We start from the raw sequence: 9,017 nt of genomic DNA, 5'->3' as shown, positions 1-9,017 counted from the left end.
GGTGGTGCTTGGCTATGGGTGGTGTTTGGTTATGGGTGGTGTTTTGGCTATGGGTGGTGTTTGGTTATGGGTGGTGTTGTGGCTATAGGTGGTGCTTGGCTATGGGTGGTGTTTGGTTTTGCGTGGTGTTTGGTTTTGCGTGGTGTTTGGTGGTATGTTATATAATTAATGTATGTATATATCAATTATGTATATAAATATTTCTTTATACAGAAATGCCTGAATGTATATATAGTTATAATCTTGTAATAGATTTGACCAGTTCTAAGGTTATATTTTAAATAAATTACTTACAAGGGGCCTGTCAAAAATTATCACATTTAACGGGTCCAGCCACGCAAAATTACTGTGTATATATAATTTACATGTAACTACTTGGACAATAAACCAGTTTGAATTGAATATGAATTTCCATTTGAGGGAAAGAGAGAGAGAGAGAGAGAGAGAGAGAGAGAGAGAGAGAGAGACAGACAGACAGACAGACAGACAGACAGAGACAGACAGACAGACAGAGACAGACAGACAGACAGACAGACAGACAGAGACAGACAGACAGACAGACAGAGACAGACAGACAGACAGAGACAGACAGACAGACAGAGACAGACAGACAGAGACAGACAGACAGACAGAGACAGACAGACAGACAGAGACAGACAGACAGACAGAGACAGACAGACAGACAGACAGACAGAGACAGACAGACAGACAGACAGACAGAAACAGACAGACAGACAGAGACAGACAGACAGACAGAGACAGAGACAGACAGGGGCGGGTAATTAAGAAGTGTAGAAAAGAGAGAGGGAAGTATTATGATAGAGAAGTGTATATGAGAGGGAAGGAAAACAGTGAGGGAGGATGCAATGGTGTGGAGGATGGAGGGAGATATGGAGGTGGGAGGAGATTGATTACAGACATACAAACACACTTTCAACAGGAACACTAAATCCAGCCACAGCTCATCCACAGTGTTCATAATATACAGTTGTTGAAACATGCACAGAATAAAGGGTTCAATTCGGAGTGGCTTCCGAGACTTCATAACACCTCGTCAGTGATTAATTCTGCATTATATATCAATATCTCTCGTATGTTATTCATCCAAACTGTGTCAATATTCTCACAATATAAGTAAATGGATGCGAATGTTAAGTTATATGCTTAAAAACTCGCAATGGAATTTCATTCATTCATTCATTGCCAGACGCCATGTATCCCAAGCGGGGTGGCCAAGGGCTTAGAGTTAATTGTTTTACAGGGAGGGGCACTAATCCTCCACCAACCCCACTTGACACGTAGGGATGCCAACAGCATCTGGTGTTCCCAGGCGGTCACCCATCCAAGTACTAACCAGACCCAACGTTGCTTAACTTCGCTGATCGGACGGGAAGCGGTGTACTCAACGTGGTATAGCCTGCCATCCTGCCTGTAGTATGGTTCAGTGTGTCCAAAGTCCTCGAGCTGTGTTATACAGTGTAAGCACAGGCACAATAAGCATACTGTCTTGTACTGTTGGCTGTACACTTTCAAAACATTATTCCGAAAATCTCTCTCTCTCTCTCTCTCTCTCTCTCTCTCTCTCTCTCTCTCTCTCTCTCTCTCTCTCTCTCTCTCCATCCAGTCGCCTTGTCGTCTTACTCGCGGAGAGGATGGGTGCAAACAAACTGTCTCACATACCAAAGTCCTCCGCCATCAGGCTGCCCGTCCTCCAACTCACACCAACCTCATTCATTTACCTCTCCTTACCTTTCAACCTCATCTTGGTCACCCTCTCCCCACTCCTTTTGCACCTCAGTCACTCACACCCTCCTAGGCAAACTTTCGTACTTCATAATCTCCACCTGGAAAAAAATACTTTAATATATATATATATATGTATATATATATATATATATATATATATATATATATATATATATATATATATATATATATATATATATATATATATATATATATATATATATTGCCAGACGCCTCAATCCCGTTTGGGGTGGCCACAAACAAATCGCCTCCACGTCGCCCTGTTCCCCGCCATTTCACTGCCCTGCTCCCAACTCACACCCTCCTCTCTCATATACGTCTCCACTCCATCCCTCCATCTCATCCTCGGCCTCCTCCTCCCTCTTCTCCCCTCCACCTCACTCACATACACTCTCTTCGTCAGTCTCTCACCCTCCATCCTCTCCACATGGCCAAACCACCTCAGTGTGTTCCTCATAACGCTTCTTATCACATCCACATCCACACCACAACGCTCCTTTGTATCCTCATTCGTCAGCCTGTCTCTCCATGTGACTCCACAGGCTCCTCTTAAATAACTCATATCCACTGCTCTCATTCTTGACTTGTGTTCTTCCAGCAACGTCCAAGCTTCACTTCCATACGTTAGAGTCGGTATCACAATACTGTCATGTAGTAACTTTTTCACTTGCATGCTCACTACCCTGTTTCTTATCACTACTTTCAAAGAACTAGCAACCTTTCTTCCCTGCTGTACCCTTTCAAGCACTTCACCCTCCAAACCTCCATCCTTACTCATCACACTACCCAAGTACTTAAACGTACTCACATTTTCTAATTCCTCACCATCCAACCTCGCTGTACATTCACTGACTTCACATCTCTCAAAGACCATCATTTTACTCTTCCCTACATTCACCTTCAGATTCCGTTTCTTACACAGTCTCCCAAACTCATCCACCAAGCCTTGCAGCTCTCCTTCGTCTTCATTCAACAACACAGTATCATCTGCAAACAACAGTGCAGGGAGTTTCCAAACACTATCCTCTCTCACCAGGGCCACTCCAACATCCACTACCCTACATTGTACCTCTTTTATTACTCCATCCATGTACAGATTGAACAACCATGGAGACATGACACATCCCTGTTTCAACCCAACCTTCAAAGAGAAAAATTCACTTAGTTCACCATCCACACGCACTGCAGCCTTAGCACAATCATACATACTCTTCACAGCATTCAACAACTTCCCATCTACTCCATATAGTCTTAATACTTTCCACAATCCTTGTCTATCCACCCTGTCATATGCTTTCTCCAAATCCATGAAAGCCGCATACAACTTCTTTCTCTTCTCTAGAAACTTTTCCACTAAAGATCTAGGAATGAATATCTGATCTACACAACCTCTTCCCTTCCTAAAACCTCCCTATTCTTATCCAAATAATTCCTCTGTTCTTTCTCTAACCCGGTCAATAAGTATCCTACCATACACTTTTCCTATTATACTAAGAAGACAAATGCCCCTATGATTACCACACACTTCTTTTTCCCTTTTCCTTTGTACAAGGGAATAATTATACATGACTTCCAATCCTCCGGGACTCTACCTTCCTCCCAGGCCAATCTGCACATCTTCCACATCCATTCTACCACTATCTCTCCCCCATGCTTCAGCATTTCACCACACACTCTATCAATTCCTTGGGCTTTCCCCAATTTAACTTTCTTCATTGCTTCCACAGCTTCCATCCCACTGACTTCCTCCTGTCTTCTCACCTCTCTCCTTCTCCCAGCCATTCCCCAGCCACTTATACTCGCATTACTTCCATCCTGTATGTTCAACAATTCCTTAAAGTGTTCTCTCCATCTGCTCACTTTTTCTCCCTTCTCCACTAGTAATCTACCATTTTTATCTTTCACTTCCCTGCTAACCTTACTTCCACCCTGTCATACTCTCTTCACCTCTTTCCAGAACATTTTCTTACAGTCCCTCCACTTTACACTCAAATTCCTTCCAAATTCCTCATCCACTCTCTTCTTTCTCTTACTAATCTTTTCACCTCTCTCTTTCTTTCTACATATAACTCTCTCTTCCACCTCTCAACTTCTTCCACGCCCCTATTTCTCATCCATTCATTGTATGCTTTCTTCTTTTGTGCCACAGCCTGTCTCACCTCTTCAGTCCACCACGCTGTTCCTTGCACCCCCCTCCGTCTTCTCTTCCTCCCACACACCACATCACATGCTGCACATATTTCTTCTGTAAATATCCTGCACACACCTTCCACGTCCCCCATCTGCTCCAATTCATATTTGCCCAATCGTTCCTCCACTTCTCTCTTATACTCTGCCTTTTTCTCATCCTCTTGTAACCTTTCCACTCTCCTTGCAACTACTCCTTCCTCTCGTCTTTCCCTTCTTCTATTCCTCCATCTTACTTGGATCCTAATTCTGGCTACCACCAAGTAGTGGTCAGAAAGTCCACTCTCCCAACCCCTCTCTCTCTCTCTCTCTCTCAATATATATATATATATATATATATATATATATATATGTGTGTGTGTATGTATATGTACTGTATATATATGTGTGTGTGTGTGTGTGTGTGTGTGTGTGTGTGTGTGTGTGTGTGTGTGTGTGCTCCTGTATTTATAGCTTCTGTAGTACTGGAAGGGGAAAAGGCACATTACCTGCAAAGGATAGATTGTAAATGAAAATACATCTAATATTAGATTAACTGTTATTGTATATCACTTGAGCAATGCTCATATAATGTATGAAGATACAGAAAAATCTGCATGCTCATAAATTTAGCTCACCTAAATAACCTCCAGCAAACTATATATTATAACATTAATAGAGCACTGGGAAAATCTGCCCTTACTCAGCGACCTTGATATTCTATACATTTCAGCCAGATCTGCCAGTTTTGTAAATCGCAGAGAATTTGATAGTTGTTACTAAAATGTTCACTAACTGTCATGACTCTGTCGGGGAGGAGAACTTGGGGTTTGAACTGACTTCTTTTACTGAAGAGATAAATGAAATTTTTAACTTACCCCTCCAGTTCAGTCTTAGATAAGGTGACCAAAGTAGCCTGGTGGCAAGAGGATTTGCCTACAAAATACGTCATCGTACTGACAGGGTAAATATTATCCAGTGTGAGTGAAACTGATTAAAGACAGTAAGACGAACTTATCGATGATAAATACACCAAAACCAAACAATATGTTACCTCCTGCCCTCCCTCCTTCTCTTCCTCCCACTCTCAATCGCTCCTTTCATTCCTTCATCTCCCCTCCTTACCTCCCTCCCAAATCATGTCGAATTATTAATATCCCTCCCTCCCACCTTCTCTCCCTTCGTAATCAATTTACTCTTGTTTCTTTCTCTCCATTCCTCCTTCCCTCCCTTCTTCTTCTCGCTCTCTCTCTCTCCCTCTTTCCTTCGGGGCTAATATTAGTTTGTCTCACAGCCGTACTAGATCCAGCTGAACTATGAATATTATGTATATGAGACAAAGTATTATTTCATTGCAAGAGGGTCTGATTATGAAAGTGGCGAAAATCCCAACATAATTATGATTACAGAATTATGGTTAAACTCTTGTGACAAGCACCTTACTGGAGAAGTATCATTACGGAATGATGGAATATTTGAAAGATCGCTACTGCATATTACTGGCGGAAAATTTCCAGAATATATTAATAACCAAATAAATGCAATGCAGACCAGTATACTGGATGTGAAACATGCGATTCTTTGTATGTTGAAATTTTCAGAGTAATAAAACCATTCATATCAGTGTATTATACAAACCGTCCAAGTTAAATTAGAAAAACACGACGAAATCAAATCCGTCCTACAAAACAAGGACGCTGATACTGTAGTGGGACTTCAATAACCTGAGTATTGACAAGAATGATACATATGCAGAAAAAGAGGAGATGAGGTTGTAATAACTAGTAGACGATCCATTTTAAGTCTGGCAATGAATACACCGACACATGGTTACCGGTATATACTTTACCTTGCCTTAGCAACAGACAGTGATTTAATACATTTGTGTTGTGTTGGTAAAAATTTTAGTAAAAGTCAACATAATACAGTATCATAAGACTTTAATTTAACATAAACTGTGAGACCAGTACAAACAGCCTCATAGTTCCTAACTTCAGAAAAGCAAACTTCGAAAAAATAAAAAATGAAAATGCCAGCACCAACTGTATAAAGTTACTACGCGTGAATAACATCTAGGTAATGTGGGAATTACTCATTGCTCAGTTGATGTCTGTCCAGGGAAAAGGATACCAATAATTTCCGCAAGCTATAATCATATTAATAAACCAGCCTGAGTGTTGAAGGATAATGAAGAATTCATCAGCTGTTGTATATTTTAAATTACGGTGGCAATATACAAAAAAATACCCAGAATACTAAACGTGATTATAAGGAAAAATTTCTCCTGAAATAAAGTCAAACTCTAATGGCTTTTATCATTATGTAAGGGTCAAGAAAAATGTAAAATGATGAACAAGGCCCATTACTAAGTATGGAAGGCGATCTTGTTCATGATAACCAAACAACAGCAACAATACTAAACGATCCCTTTCATTCCCACCCCACAATCCGTTGTCTCAGGAGTAGACTGTAGCATCAGTCGAGCAGGGCAGTACTCCCGAGGTGGATGGAAAGCTGATGACAGAGAGTGCTGGAGCTCCCGTTTCATCAGCCCTCAGGACTAGTTCCTGACCATCCCCTTTTGCTGAACTTTTTCAGTGTCTCAGTTACATAGAGAGTAGGCCAACATGCTCTCCAATACATATTTCTCTAACTATCTACACCAAATTACATGCACAGTAAACACTACACTTCCTTTTCCAAAATTCAAAAAAATCATGGCGTCTCAACACTCAGCCTCGGAGTCCCCGGGGGGGGGGGGACATAAATGCCCCCATCTTCCGCCCCTCTCCCGGTGACGACTTGAGCTGCCTGGAACCACTGTCTGACTCACTTCTTCATTTCTGCAACATTCGCGGCCTGCCCCCACCTTCCGCCCCTCTCCCGGTGACGACTTGAGCTGCCTGGAACCACTGTCTGACTCACTTCTTCTTCATTTCTGCAACATTCGCGGCCTTTCCTCTAACTTTCGCTCTGTTGAGCACCACCTCTCCTCCTCTAAACCTCACCTTCTCTTTCTAACTGGGATTCAGCTGTCTGAGGCAACTGACAGCAAACCCTTTTCTGTATCCTCCTACTTTCTCTATACTCATTCCAAAGCCAAAGGTGGCTGTTGTGTATATATACGCAACGACTTATCTTGCTCTCATGTTCCTGAACTCGATTCTTCTGAATTCTCCACACTCTGGCTTCGGCTTTCTTGTCGTTCTCTGACTAAATATGTCTGTGCTGTTTACTTATCCCCTAATTCTACTGACTATCAAAAATTCTTCGACTATCTTACTTCTACAATGGGACACATTCTACCCATTTCTCCTTTCTCTGAAATTTCCGTTTTAGGAGATTTCAATGTTCACCACCACCTTTGGCTCTCCTCTCCTTTCACTGATCCACCTGGTGAACAAGCCTACACCTTTTCTATCCTTAATGACCTAGTGCAGCTTGTACAGCACCCTACCCGTATCTCAGACCGCCTTGGAGAGAGCTTCAACATGCTTGACCTCTTCCTTACAACTAATCCTTCTGCTTACACTGTTAATCTTTTCTCTCTGTTGGGCTCTTCCGATCACAACCTTATCACCTAAACCTGTCCTATCACTCCGGTACAGCCTGTGGACCCTCCAGGGAAACGTTGTCTGTGGCATTTTGGAGCCGTGGATTGGGAGGCCCTCAGGCAGTACTTCTTTGATTTTCCCTGGAATGATTATTGCTTCCATGGCCGGGAGCCAGTTGAGTGTGCCTTGCGCATTACGGAGGTTATTCTCTCGGGCATGGACGCATACATTCCTTTCTCATATCCTTTGTTTATCGCAAGAAAGCCTTGGTCACGCTTGCTCTAATGCTGTCTGCAACAAGAAGAGGGCCTACAAAAGGTACCAGAGCCAACCCACCCCTGAATCACATCATCTTTACGTTCCTGCCCAGAATCATGTTAAGTCTGTTCTTCGTTCTGCAATAAATAATTTCATCTGTACTAAATGCTCTCAACTCTCCAACTCGAATTCATCCCGCTCCTTCTGGCACCTTCCCAAAAACCTTTCTAACAACTTTACCACATCATCCTTCCCTCCTCTTTTCTATTCTCATGGCTCTGTAGCTATTTCTTCTACTGATAAAGCAGATCTCTTCGCACAGACTTTCTCCTCCAATTCCACCTTAGACGATTCCGGTACTGTTCCTCCATCACTTCCCCTCTCTGACTTCCTCATGGCTGACATTAAAATTTCTTCAGTTGATGTATTTTCTGCCATCACTGGCCTCAGTACTAACAAGGCATCTGGGCCTGATGGAGTCCCTCCTGTTGTTCTCAAGAACTGTACCTCTGTGCTTACACCCTGCCTAGGCAAACTCTTGCGCCTTTGTCTGTCAACTTGTACCTTTCCTTCTCGCTGGAAGTTTGCTCTCATTCAGCCAGTCCCAAAGAAGGGTGACTACTCCCAACCCTCCAACTATCGCCCAGTTGCTTTAACGTCCTGTATTTCAAAATTTTTCGAGTCACTTCTCAATAGAAAAATGTTAAGGCATCTTTCCCATCACAACCATTTTTCTGATCGTCAGTACGGGTTCCGTCGGGGACGCTCCACTGGCGATCTTCCCATCTACCTTTCAGACTCCTCGTCATCCTCCTTTCGGGACTTTGGCAAAAGCTTTCCCATTACACTTAAGATCTCAAAGGCTTTCGATTGAGTCTGGCATAAATCTTTAATTTCCAAACTGCCCTCTTACGGTTTCGATCCTTCTATCTGTGCCATCATCTCTAGCTTCCTTTCTGGTCGTTCTATAGCCGCTGTTGTAGACGGCCATCGTTCTTCTCCTCGATCTATCAACAGTGGTGTTCCTCAGGGCTCAGTCCTATCACCAACTCTCTTCCTTTTATTCATAAATGACCTTCTAAGCTGTACATCTAACCCTATCCACTCATTCGCTGATGACTCCACCCTTCACCTTTCCATTCGGTTCCCGGAATGCCCATCTCAGAAGTTACTTCAAGAAACAAGGGATGAGGCTATGGCACACCTAATGTCTGACTTGGCTCGTATCTCTGACTGGGGTAAAAATAATCTTGTTTTTAATGCATCAAAGAC

The 9,017-nt window shown here is 42.6% G+C and overlaps 1 non-coding gene across 1 annotated transcript; it reads right to left on the bottom strand.

Moving 5' to 3' along the window:
• Window positions 1-1,305: 1,305 nt before the first annotated feature.
• LOC145398880 (5S ribosomal RNA) lies at window positions 1,306-1,425 on the bottom strand. Its single transcript, XR_013897212.1, has one exon. It is a non-coding gene; the product is annotated as a 5S ribosomal RNA (ribosomal RNA).
• Window positions 1,426-9,017: the final 7,592 nt, after the last annotated feature.

Source organism: Coenobita brevimanus, chromosome 46, assembly GCF_032717465.1.
Source record: "Coenobita brevimanus isolate Jiangsu-jjx chromosome 46, ASM3271746v2, whole genome shotgun sequence".
Taxonomy (NCBI): Eukaryota; Metazoa; Arthropoda; class Malacostraca; order Decapoda; family Coenobitidae; genus Coenobita; species Coenobita brevimanus.
Note: the sequence above shows the minus strand (reverse complement) of the source record. Positions and strands in the feature narration are given on the sequence as shown.